Below are 14,090 nucleotides of genomic sequence, written 5' to 3' on the forward strand. Positions count from 1 at the left end.
AAAAACAAGACAGGAGTCAATAAACTAGTGTTAAAATCTAGTGTTTTTCGTTCAATATAAATCTCTTATAAAGATGTACAAATAAATCTTTCTCAAGTTGACAATGAAAATTGAGGAACAACAAATATAACGAAATACAAAAAATAATATCTTCCCTGAGAACTTACAGGAATTGACTGATTCAAAGAAAAGCGCAAGTTTAGTACTGATCAGAGTTGATTTTGGAACTGTTCTATAATTTAAAGTTGTAATTTAACGTAGACAGACGTCTTTCATACTAACTGCTAATTCTTCTACTTGCACAGTACAAGTTATTTAGAGGTACAGTTGTGAACCATTGTGACGTGGTATAAGGATGAACAACGCATTCAAACTTAATGATTAATTTTTAAAAAAATTTGAAAAAAAAAAATTGATGCAGGACTGACAGTAGAAAAAAAAATTGCTGTCACTCTGACTGGGAAAAAAATTTGCTCCCATACCTACTTCCTCCATACCCCCCCCCCCCCCCCCCCAGAAATCAAACGGTTCTCCCCTTAGTTACGGTAGATCTCGATCTAGATGTCACTAGACGATCTAGTTGCCGCACGAGTTGGACCCCCTGTCAGCTCCCAGGCCCGCCCCAAAGCTTCCCGGCACCGACTTCAAGTCGGTCACCCAATCTTCTGACACCAAAACTTATTAAATTTTCCTCAGTCATGTCGAGCACATGAGAGAAAGTGACTCCCTCTGTCAAGAAACGTGCTGTGAAACCTGACAGACCTAAATCTGACAGAACAGACTCCATGACAGACGACGATGGGACGTGCTCACAAAAGGATAACACAACAGCAACTCGAGTCTGCGCGTGCGTGTTTGAATCCGAGAAAGTGTGCCCTCTAGCGGGGGATCTTAACGAAAGCCCTTAATAAACTACTGTATGCACATAACGACGTAGTGTTACCGCATATAATAATAGTAACTGTACATATAATAATACAGTATGCACATAATAACTTAAGATTTGCACATAATAACATAGTGTTAGCGCATATAATAATAGTAACTGTACATATAATAATACAGTATGCACATAATAACTTAATATTTGCACATAATAAAATATTTAATGCACATAATAACATAGTGTTAGCGCATATAATAATAGTAACTGTACATATAATAATACAGTATGCACATAATAACTTAAGATTTGCACATAATAAAATATTTAATGCACATAATAACATAGTGTTAGCGCATATAATAATAGTAACTGTACATATAATACAGTACAATATATGCACATAATAACTTAAGATTTGCACATAATAAAATATTTAATGCACATAATAACATAGTGTTAGCACATGTAATAATAGTAACTGTACATATAATAATACAGTATGCACATAATAACTTAATATTTGCACATAATAAAATATTTAATGCACATAATAATATAGTGTTAGCACATATAATAAAAGTAACTGTACATATAATAATACAGTATGCACATAATAACTTAAGATTTGCACATAATAAAATATTTAATGCACATAATAACATAGTGTTAGCGCATATAATAATAGTAACTGTACATATAATAATACAGTATGCACATAATAACTTAATATTTGCACATAATAAAATATTTAATGCACATAATAACATAGTGTTAGCGCATATAATAATAGTAACTGTACATATAATAATACAGTATGCACATAATAACTTAATATTTGCACATAATAAAATATTTAATGCACATAATAACATAGTGTTAGCGCATATAATAATAGTAACTGTACATATAATAATACAGTATGCACATAATAACTTAAGATTTGCACATAATAAAATATTTAATGCACATAATAACATAGTGTTAGCGCATATAATAATAGTAACTGTACATATAATACAGTATGCACATAATAACTTAAGATTTGCACATAATAAAATATTTAATGCACATAATAACATAGTGTTAGCACATGTAATAATAGTAACTGTACATATACAGTATGCACATAATAACTTAATATTTGCACATAATAAAATATTTAATGCACATAATAATATAGTGTTAGCACATATAATAATAGTAACTGTACATATAATAATACAGTATGCACATAATAACTTAAGATTTGCACATAATAAAATATTTAATGCACATAATAACATAGTGTTAGCGCATATAATAATAGTAACTGTACATATAATACAGTACAATATATGCACATAATAACTTAAGATTTGCACATAATAAAATATTTAATGCACATAATAACATAGTGTTAGCGCATATAATAATAGTAACTGTACATAGAGTAATACAGTATGCACATAATAACTTAAGATTTGCACATAATAAAATATTTAATGCACATCATAACATAGTGTTAGCGCATATAATAATAGTAACTGTACATAGAATAATACAGTATGCACATAATAACTTAAGATTTGCACATAATAAAATATTTAATGCACATAATAACATAGTGTTAGCGCATATAATAATAGTAACTGTACATAGAATAATACAGTATGCACATAATAACTTAAGGTAAGTACATAATAAACTATTGAATGCACATAATAACATAGTATTTGCACATACAATAATAGTAATTGCACACTTAAGTCAGCTGTGGCTTTCCATACTAGGGGTTGACATTTTTTTTTTTTTCAGAATACACTATGCATCTTGGCTTTAAAATTTAACTGCATGAATTGTGCTCACAATATTTGAGTTGAAGTGTGTATATTACATGCAGTAATAAATAATGCGATTCAATTCAAAAATGGAATTTATGATGACATTTATAGTTACCAAGACAAGAATAGTGGGCTTATTTAGTTTATAGTTACTTGCTTTTAAATACGTCGATGACTATCTTCATAATACGTCATTGTAAGCTGGCTTTCATCTGGGTTTTTTCAGCTCGCATTAAATATACTACACTATACATTTGCTATGAAAGATCCTCATCATTATCTCATAGGATTCCTGTGTTTGGGATAAGGTAGAACTATGCTTAAGTTCAAGTGGTCAATACTTGGTGCAGTTTCCCTTGCTTGGTTCAAAGCTACAACTCATACAGCGGTCTAGTAAATTCATGACTTGGTATTCTATGAAAACGGACCAAAGTTTATGTAGTTCCACTTTGGGGGAACTGGGGGCTGTATACAGAGTTATACAGGATAAGGACTGTCTGGGAGAGGCAACACTGTAGTGGAATAATGACAATAAGAATGAAGTCGAAATACTTCAGAAAGGCAGTCGAGGAAGGAAGCAGTTACAAGATTTAGCAGTGAACATACGAAAAACGTGCAAAGTGAAAGATATTGACTAAAATCCATGTTGGTAACCTAGAGGAGAAAACGACAGAGCTGATGAGTATAGCAAGGTCGGCAACCCCGACGATTGGTGTCAATGGATGTACATCATGTGTAGTTGGTCATTCTTCCACGAGTTGCGGATTACTATTAACCAAGAGAACAGTGAGGAAGGATGTTTTCCGAAATAATTACTTTACAGTACTTGGCTGATAGCTGAGATATATTTAAGCGAGTAAAATTACGTGGTGTACGCAATGTACATGATTGTATATATCTGACATGTAAACAATGTAACATAATGCTACAAATCATACTTACTAGCTGGTCTGTCATGTTGGGCTTGTGCTGAGTTGGGTGGTACAGCTTCTCCTTTTGTTTCTCCTGCTGCATAAATCAAGAAACACACATAATCAGAATCAGAATCAGAATTACTTTATTCACCCCACTAGTGTGCAGCTAAAATAAATACAATACAAATGATAGCATTACGTATGTTGCCCAGGCATACTAAAAACAACAACACGATATGGAAAAGAATGACTATGACTGCTGTTAGGAACTGAGAAAACGGATGGAACGATATACAATTTAAAACATTTAGCCATTTACGTCTAGCTTTAGATCCCACGAGATCCAGCGTGAGCTATTAGTGCATGACAACCACGTGAGGATTGGTGGTCAAGCCGGAGTGTTAAACACTTAGCAACACTGTTGTTTTCAATGTCATCGCACAGTATATGTAATAAGGTATGTAACTTTTCACTCTCAGCTTTTCTCTGCTACGTGCATTCTATCACTTCCAGAGCTTATTTCCGTTGTCTTCATCTACTATTAGTTTTATTACTTTGTTACCTTTTTACATTCCAGTTCTTTTCGATGCGATTTTACTGCAACACCTTTTATCCGCACTGCAGTTGTATTGTTTACCCTTACTGTGATTTCGTAGAACAGTTTCAGTTTGTAATTTGTCCATATCCTTTCAACTGTTTCAGTTCTTGATAAAAGGCTGTCCTTGCACAGTCGAAATGTCGGGTACTTTTAATGTTGATTATTAAAGTAAATCCTGGACTTGTCCCTTTGAGGTAACTCATCGTTACACTCATGTCATCCCAGCATTGAAATTTCCTTGTGTCATATGAACTCACAGTTAGACTGATAATCGTTTCTAATACGGCGTATTCCGGTTATCGAACTTCCGGTTGTTTCGCAGGAAAGTATCGCGAGAGGGCGCACCATATCTGACAAAGTGAGGGCCAGAATTTTCGTCATGGCATTTAATAGTATGGCGATGTATGAAGCTGTCAACAAAATGGGCGTAAAAGAACTCCGTGCATTCATAAAAGAGTGGAAAATTACTACTTCTAAATCTACTAGATATCGCCAGAAATGCTGTCAACCTTGGTCTTGAAACACTAGAAAATGATAATTTTCTGAGAGAACGGAAGAGGAGACGAATAGTGGATGTCAAGCATCAAAAGATAGAACTAATCGACAGCGGAAACATTGAAAGTTGGACGGAGGACCTTCGAAATATACCCGATGTAGACATGATAAACATATTTCTTTACCTTACTGGTGTCTGTTGCTTGACAAAAGAACGATTAGAAAATTACAAATCTGACAACAGCTTCCAATCTGATTAAAATCCGATGTAGATGTTGGCTGATCGTTCATTGCTATTTTACCTTCGTTATTTTGCCTGAATTGACCTTCTTGGTACATGTTTACATTTTTTAGCTTGCCTGATCGCCTCCTCTACGATCAGGCTAAAAAATGTAAACATGTACCAAGAAAAATAATATCAGGCAAAATAACGAAGGTAAAATAGCAATGAACGATTAGCCAACATCTACATCGGATTTTAATCAGATTGAACAGCTTCCAGCTACAGTCATTGCAATATTGAGAGTTCGGTCGACAATTACCAAGCCACATGTTTATATTGTAACTGATGTCGCCGCATACTTAGGCCTTTCTTGTTTATTAGAACAGTGGTGTAGCACCACGGGTGAAATCATAAAACTTTGTCCGGAAAAAAACATTTCATGTACTGGTTATAAGTTGGCATAAACATATTTGTATTGATATACTCATCTTTACTATCACACTTTGGTTAGCTTGCTATTCTTCATTCAGGACCATCAGTGTATAAAAAATCCCATTGAAGTCGGCAACGAATCATAAATATTGTTATTGTGATTGATGTACCACACCGCCCACCCCTTCAATGAATCGGCCTTCCATGTAACGTTTACGTGGTTCACTCATTATACCATGTCTTATACCGATCTGATTAAAATCCGATGTAGATGTCGGTTGATCGTTCATTGCTATTTTACCTTCGTTATTTTGCCTGAATTGACCTTCGTGGTACATGTTTACGTTTTTGTCCTGATCGGTAGAGGAGGCGATCAAACATGTACCACGAAGGTCAATTCAGGCACAATAACGAAAGTAAAATAGCAATGAACGATTAGCCGACATCTACATCGGATTTTAATCAGATTGGTTTTATACAAGCTGCAATAACTGTAGCGTATATTGTGATTTTGAGGGTTCTTTCCTCTGTTTTTGTACCTTTTTCCGTTCCGATGTTTGACTGGAAGCAATCGCTACAATTTCTCCAACGGTAACGCAAATGGACGAGGTCACACTGAAAACGTGAGTGAGATGTCAGTGTACTACCCGTTTCAAAATGTTGCTACTTTTGGGTTTTCCTCACGGTCGAATTGCAGAGCCTAACTTACGCGAAATATTAGGAGAACAAGAGGTTAATTTGCTATTTCGTTATTTGATGGGCGATAATGCAATATTATAGCGTAAAGTTACGGGGAATGACAGAAAATCTTTAGTCAGTGGTTACGATGCCTATAGACTCTATGCTTTGCGCAACAATGCTCTACAATTCTGGCCCTCACTTCCGGTTCTAAAACAGCGCCCCTAGTGGCCAAACAATCATATCTTTTATCTTTTCGGGGCTTCTTCGATAACCGGAATACGGCGTATTGTACCACCTTCTGTCACATCACACGCATGTCTTCATTTGAAACAATTTGTACCTCTGATGATGATTATATTCCATTTCGAGGAATAATTATTTACGGGTCTATTATATATTCCCACTTCCCCCTGCTATTACAATATTCAATAGGCTCTGTCCATCTGACTTGTCTGGAATTCGGCCTGGACCAGAGGCTTTATCAGGCTTAAATAATGAAGGGTCTTTCTAATTTCTTTGGGTTTGAAGATGAACATTTTCAGATAGTACTCAGTTGAACATGTAGGCTTAATCATCTACAATGGACAGACTGCATTTCTATCAAACATTTGTATGTTGCACAGATGTATACAATGCAGTTTATTTTTTGAACTGTTCATATACACCATAATTTTACTATTAGTATATGCAGTACCTTAATTGCTTGATCAATTAGGTCAATTTTTTAAAGTTTATCCATGTGCCTAACCATCCATGTTGTTAATTCTTTTCATACTCCTCAAAACCACCTAGTATCTTTTCCTATTAAAGGTATATTAGCTGCAATGGGGACTATTTTTTTGACTATTTTTGTTCTTTTTTTCAATATAATTTTACTTTTATACATGCCAAAGCATGTAGAATGACCTCGTGTTCAAAGCCAAACAACCTTCCATAAATGTATAAAATATTAATTAAAGAATATTAACAACATTGCTTTTTTAATTGTAAACATTCGAAAGCCGCGCAAGAATACATCGACCTTCAAGTATCTTTTCCTATTAACTTTCTCTGCAGTGTAAGGCAACCAATATAGTACTACTTACTTAATTGTGTTTTATGAAACTTTTCAGACAATAACTTCTTCCATTTCCAAGGTTTCAATAATGGCGGTATTGAAGACAATTTACTTTTTCGCTCCACTGGAATGGATCCCCCTTTCGCCTTGGTAGTAGCTGCCTTCATACCAGTATTTCTAGAAACATCACCACCTAGCCAATAAAAGGACAGATTATATCATCACACAACCAATTAGAGAAAAACAGCGCAACTGGCAATGTAGCACAACTGTATGTTTTGTGTTATAATTTTAACAAATGAGAACTGGATTGACTCAACACCCCCGATGGTATTTCTGTGTTATACATCATTATTTATCTGTTACTAAGGGTGTGGTCATGGTTGCTAGGGCCAATTGTGATGTTTTTGTTTGAACAATATATGTAGAATAACACGGGGGGGGGGGGGGGGGGGGGGGGCGCTTGTACGCATTAGTAACCTAGATGCGAATAAAGATAGACAACAAAGATAACAAAAAAAAGAGAAAACCTCCCCCCCCCCTCCCTCCTTGCTTTTTCAAATTCAATGTGACATCAAATAAAGTTATTACTGTCTGCAATATATAAGTAATAGCTTAATGTTGATGGTCTGTGAATACAGTCTATGATTAAAATCTATGATTGAAGCTGCTTAATAGAAATTGGCAATATGTAAACACTACAATGTGTCCGTCATGGGCAGGAATTTGCTTGATTTTGATAACTAGTCCTGAATGTCAAGGTCAAAGGTCACGGTCTACTAAGATAGCTTGCATCTGATGATATGGGTTTAGATACTCGAATAGTGTCTGTGTATTACAGTTTTTGAGTTATGCAGTAAATATTTTTTTTAACTACAAATATGGCTACCAGTTAGTCAAATTTGGGGTGGGGGGGGGGATAAATTACACATACAGAATTGAAAGGTGATCAGCATTTTGAACAAAAGGAATTGGGCTAAGAGTGGCCAGCTATAGCAATGTTATCAAAATGGCCAAGTCATAGTTTCATTTCTTGCCACCACATTTGTCAGGATTCCCATTCTGAACTATTACCCTCATTTTAAAGCATACAATGTTATATTTCAACAGCTATTTCAGCCTGTTGATAACAAACAGTATGCGTGCATGGTGCAATCAACCAACTTTTGCTTAAATGTATCCAACTGAAACATTCATACATGCTAAAATACATATTTTGTTAAATAATGACCTGTAGTGGATTACTTTACAAGGTCATAATTGCTGACAGTTGCAACTTTATTTGTACTAAATGTGAGACTGCAAATTTACTCATCCATGTGTTGAGGGCGCACTTTGGTTTGTGCATGCATCCCGGGCATGCGTATATCACTAAACTATTGGTCGCTGTGATTTCTGGCGCGCTCACTGAAAGTTTTGTTGTCAAATTATCACAGAATTGAGTGCTTATGCTACAACTTATGGAAAACCTGCATGAATCCCTGCTTGGTAAGCGTCCTTGGGTTATATTTGTAGATTTTTGTAATAGTTTTCAGCCAATTTTATGAACGTTTTTGGTTTACATTGTTAGATGCATATTTGTGTGCACGGCAGCTATGCTATTGTACTGTGTACGTGCACAGCAGTTTGCCGACGCACAGACAAGTGTTTATTGTTCAGTTATTACCGTTCATCGCCACAGTAATTTTACAACTTTGATATTTCACGTTATTGTTGACATAAATTCAAGTCTAGTACCATTTATGAAGTGACTTCCAGTCATAGCCATTCCATATGTAAAGGTATTTTCTATGGATAGTTTCATCAGCGTACGTTTAGTGAGGCCACGCCAGATGAATTTTATGTTTACACGCACATGTAGCTTGCATTTATGGCATGTTCTGTACGATTTATGGAGTGTTGTGTACAATTTTGTAAGACACTGACATTGTTGTTTATTACTTAAACAGGTGTTTTAGTGTGACAAGCACAGAGAATTGTATAGGATAACAGATTCAGGTTGCATCCTGTCAGGGTGAGTTTTGTGTATTATTAGTGAGCAATCAACAGATCTTTATATTATTGTAATGCTGTAATGGTGTAGTCATCTAGTCTATTCATTGCTCAGCATGTGATCTCTCTGATGTAACAATACATTGAATTTGTTGCTGTATTGCTTGTATTGTAATATACTGCCTAGCTGTATTATTTATACGGATATTTTCTGTACTTCCTGTACACAGGTCTTTTCTTCTACTGTGTGTACTACTGAATTTCGCCTTATTTAATGTGGACTTGGAAATAAAAGAACTTGGTATTGATGACTTCAGCTACAGTGTCTGTGTGCATCTTTATCGAACGTTACACATGGCGTAGTCGGCAGGATTTCCTCATCAACGTCCACATTAAAGACCCTGACTGTATCCAGATATGACTGTGTTTTGCTGTTATATGGAAGAACAGATTATGCTGTGTTACTGAACTGTTTCGAACTGTAATGCCGAATTGCCACTGAGGGAGAAGTGCTGCCGTGCTGTGAATATACAGAACTGTTTTACAGTGACTGCTCGCATTGAATAATATTACTATTAACACTGATAGAAACCCTAAGTATAGGTTGAAATGCTTTAAACTAGTGTGTGTGATAGATTTAGTCATTGCATGTAAATGTTAATGTCATTATCGATCCCTGTGTAGTGATAATCATATGTAATACTAGTATACTTTTCAGGTGAAGTATTTTATGTTCACAATGGCCAGCCCTGCGGTAGCGAAGGAAGAGGTCACTGAGCATGATTTGAAACGGTTACAGGATACCATAGCAGCCCTGAAGGTGGAAGTAGCTCGTAAGGATGATGAAGCTACAGCCGCAGTTGCTGATGCAAGAGAAGCCGAAAAGGAAATCAAGAGACTGGTTTCTGAGAGACATCAACCTACCCCGAAACTTGAGTCACCTTCAAACGACGCCAATAAAAATGCAGCTGCACGTATGGTATATGTGTCGCCAAACCGGAAGATGGATAGGTTTGATGGCAAGGGTGAATCAGGACTGTCCATTGAAGACTGGATTGAAGACGCAAGAGCAGTAATAGCGTCAAGGGGTCTCGCCAGTCATGAACAAGCAGCTTTTCTGATTGAAAACTTATCTGGCAAAGCGCGACGTGAAATATTGGGTAGAGGTAGTACAATAGGCTCAGATCCCGATAAGATATTTAGTGTGTTGACTAAAGTATTTGGTGATGGTGATACACTGCCGCAACTACAGCAGCGTTTTTTTGCTTACCACTAGAAGGATGGCGAAGATTTGGTTGCATGTTCGCTAGAGTTGGTGAATCTGTATGATAGGATTATCCAGTTGGATTCATCATTCAAGCCGGGTAGAGAGTCCCAACTTAAAAGTCGACTAGCCGAGGCAGTGTTAGATGACAGCTTAAGGACTGAACTCAGACGCCTGAATGCTGACCAGCCTGAATTGTCATTCTTTGATGCTCGAGACCATGTCATGACTCTGATGGGACGGAATGAAAAATGCTCAAGGGCAAAGCGTGGTGCCGTTCTGTGTGAAATGGCAGCAGAGGAAGATTTGCGCACTCTGATCATCAAACAAGGTGAGCAGGTTGCAGTCCAACAAAAACAGTTGGAGTTGTTAACGTCAATGGTACAAAATAGAAACACCGGGACGAGATCGTCTAAACCTACCGTGTCTGCAGATGGTAAAAGGCGTTGCTGGAGATGTGATGATGTTGGTCATATGAGCCGGGAGTGCCCTAAGAAGACCAATCAGGGTGGCAGAAATGTTACCATTTCCGCTGAGAAAACCAAGTCTGAGAAGTCAAACTAGACAAGCCTACTACCGCGAGCCATGTGGTAGGCGAGACTGTGACTAATGGAGGCTCAATCATACTTAAAGCAATTGGTGATTGTCCAACGACAATGGTGAAGTTAGGTGGTGCAGAGGCAGTATGTTTGATTGATACTGGTGCAGAGGTATCAACTATAACAGACCGATTCTTCAGGGAGCATTTGACCCAGGAAGGAGAATTGGTAGACGTGTCCTCGTGCATCACAATTACAGCTTCGCAAGGGTTGGAAATCCCCTACAGTGGGTATGTGGAGCTTTCTGTGACTGTATTCGGTGTTAAATTTGAAGGTTTTGGATTCCTGGTGGTGCGAGATCCAGTCAATACCCCTGTTGAAGCCCGGAAGAAGAGAGTTCCTGGCGTGATTGGATCTAATGTACTACGAGATATCAGGCAAAAGTTAGTGCATAAATATGGTGAGAATTACCGAGAGAAGTTGTCAGCGTAACCAAGCGATGGTGAGATCAGACTTTTACACGCAATAGAAATGTATAGACCACTGGCAATGAATCAAGAGACAATTGCAACATCTTCCGATGTGCACCTTGTTCGTATTGCTGGTAGGAAACCTATTTTAGTCCCAGCTCGATCGATCAACGTTGTTGAAGGTTCTGTCCGGCCTGCTGTTAAAGGACAAGTATATCATGCCCTAATAGAAAGACATGAAACTCGTGTGGCTGAGCTACAGAATGGACTGACCCTTGGAGCATCATATGTGTCTGTAGGTTGTGATGGCAGAGTTCCCATGCAAATTGCCAATTTCGGCGATACTGATCTCTATTTGCAGCCCCGTACACCAGTTGGAGTTGCTAGGTCAGCTGCTCTGGAGCCGACTGTCACATTTCACCAGATTGATGAGAATTCTGTCCAAGTAAGAATGTCTGGTGAGGATCAGACAACTGCATCCATTGTGAAGGACATTGTATCGAAAATGGATGTTGGTGAACTTAGTGGAGCAGAACAGAGTGACTTGAATGAAGTAATCAGCAAGTACTGTCAAACCTTCAGTAGGCATGAAAATGACATTGGATCCTGTGATCTGGTTGAACACGAAATAGCCACTACCGATGACATTCCAGTTAAAATACCCTACCGGAGAGTACCACCACACCAGTGGGACGAGGTTGGGGAATACCTCCAAAGATCCTTGGATGCTGGTATTATAAGAGAGTCAAGCAGTCCATATGCTTCTCCTGTCATTTTGGTTCGTAAGAAATGTGGGAAACTGCGTTTATGTGTTGACTATCGGGCCCTGAATGCCAAGACACGCAGAGATGCATATCCGCTACCAAGAATAGAGGAGGCCCTGGATGTGTTGAATGGGGCAAAGTACTTTTGTAGTCTTGACCTCGCCCATGGCTTCCATCAGGTACCAGTTGCTGGAAAAGACATTGAGAAAACTGCTTTCCTATCTGGCACGGGTGGCCATTATGAGTTCGTCAAGATGCCGTTTGGTTTGTCAGGAGCACCGGCTACATTTATGAAATTAATGGACAAGGCGTTTGGTGATCAAAACTTTCAAACCCTTCTCGTATATCTAGATGACATCCTAGTGTTTGGATCGACTTTCAAGGAAACTTTGGAGCGTCTTGAGATGGTCCTGTCACGGTTAACCAAACTCAATTTGAAAGTGAAACCAGAAAAGTGCCAGCTTTTCCACAACAAAGTTCGCTACTTGGGCCATATTGTGAGTGCAGATGGTACAGCTCCATTGCCCGAGAAAGTTAAGGCAGTACAACACTGGCCCAGACCCCAAACAGAGCGCGAGTTGCGTGGATTTCTAGGCCTGTCTAGCTACTATAGGAGGTTCATACCTTGCTATGCAAAGATAGCTGCACCTCTACAGAATTTGTTGAAGAAACCAGAAGACACACCAAGTAAGAAAAAGAGAACGAAAGTGCACACCAACAGGCGAAACTTACACAGGATGATCACCGAGTCATGGGATGAGACATGTGATAAATCCTTTTCAGCATTGAAGCAAGCTCTCGTGTCGCCACCAGTGTTAGGGTATCCAGACTTTAAATCACCTTTCATCCTGGAGACAGATGCGAGCTACCATGGATTAGGGGCTGTATTATCACAAAGGCAAGGTGATAGGGTAGTTGTTCTCAGCTATGCCAGCAGGAGTCTGAAACCTAACGAACGAAATATGTCAAACTACTCTAGCATGAAGCTTGAGCTGTTAGCGCTACGTTGGGCTATTACCCAGAAATATCGTGATTTGCTTATTGGTGCTGAATTCAGTGTCTTCACAGACAATAACCCACTGAGCTACCTCATGACCACTGCCAAGCTAGGGGCCACCGAGACAAGATGGGCAGCTGAGTTGGCGCAGTTCAACTTTAGTATAAAGTACAGGTCTGGTAGGAGTAATGGAAACGCAGACGCATTGAGTCGTAAAAACAAGACACACTGATCAGGCAAGGTGTGCTAGACTAGAAGAAACCAACATAGACTTTGTCACCAAGGACACTTCAAGTGCTAGATTGTCTACTGCCGTACCTCGTGTTGTCCGTATTGCAGCTGAACAGAGGACAGCCACTGTGTTGCTCAACGAAATTAGATCCAAGTCGAGCAAAATAGAACCGAAAGCGAGTTCTACTTTCCCCTCGATGCAAGAAAGTGACCTTAAACTGATGCAGTCCGCTGATGATGATGTGGGTAGACTGTGGTTCTATTGGAAGTCTAAACATCCCCCAACCAACCGCCAACTGATGAAGGAGCCAAAGGAAGTTCGCAAACTTCTGCGGAATTGGAAGAGAATCCGAGAAAAGGATGGCGCTCTTTATCGAGTTGTGCATGATGCAGGGAGGGAAGTGAACCAGCTGATACTTCCAGATGCTCTGAAAGGGAAGGTTCTGAACGCTGTTCATGACAAAGTTGGACATCAGGCTGCAGAGAAAACTACTGCACTGGTGAAGAGTAGGTGTTACTGGCCTGGTATGATAGCTGATGTTGCCAACTACTGTCGCACCTGCCCGCGGTGTACTTTGGCCAAAGCAGGGAAGCGATTGCGTCCTACCATGGGTTCCTTAACTGCTTCAAGACCGCTGGAAGTACTTGCAATGGACTTCACCATGCTCGAACCCAGTTCCAATGGCACGGAGAACGTTCTTGTACTTACCGACATATTCACAAAATT

This window comes from Glandiceps talaboti, chromosome 3 (assembly GCF_964340395.1).
Source record: "Glandiceps talaboti chromosome 3, keGlaTala1.1, whole genome shotgun sequence".
Lineage (NCBI taxonomy): Eukaryota > Metazoa > Hemichordata > Enteropneusta > Spengelidae > Glandiceps > Glandiceps talaboti.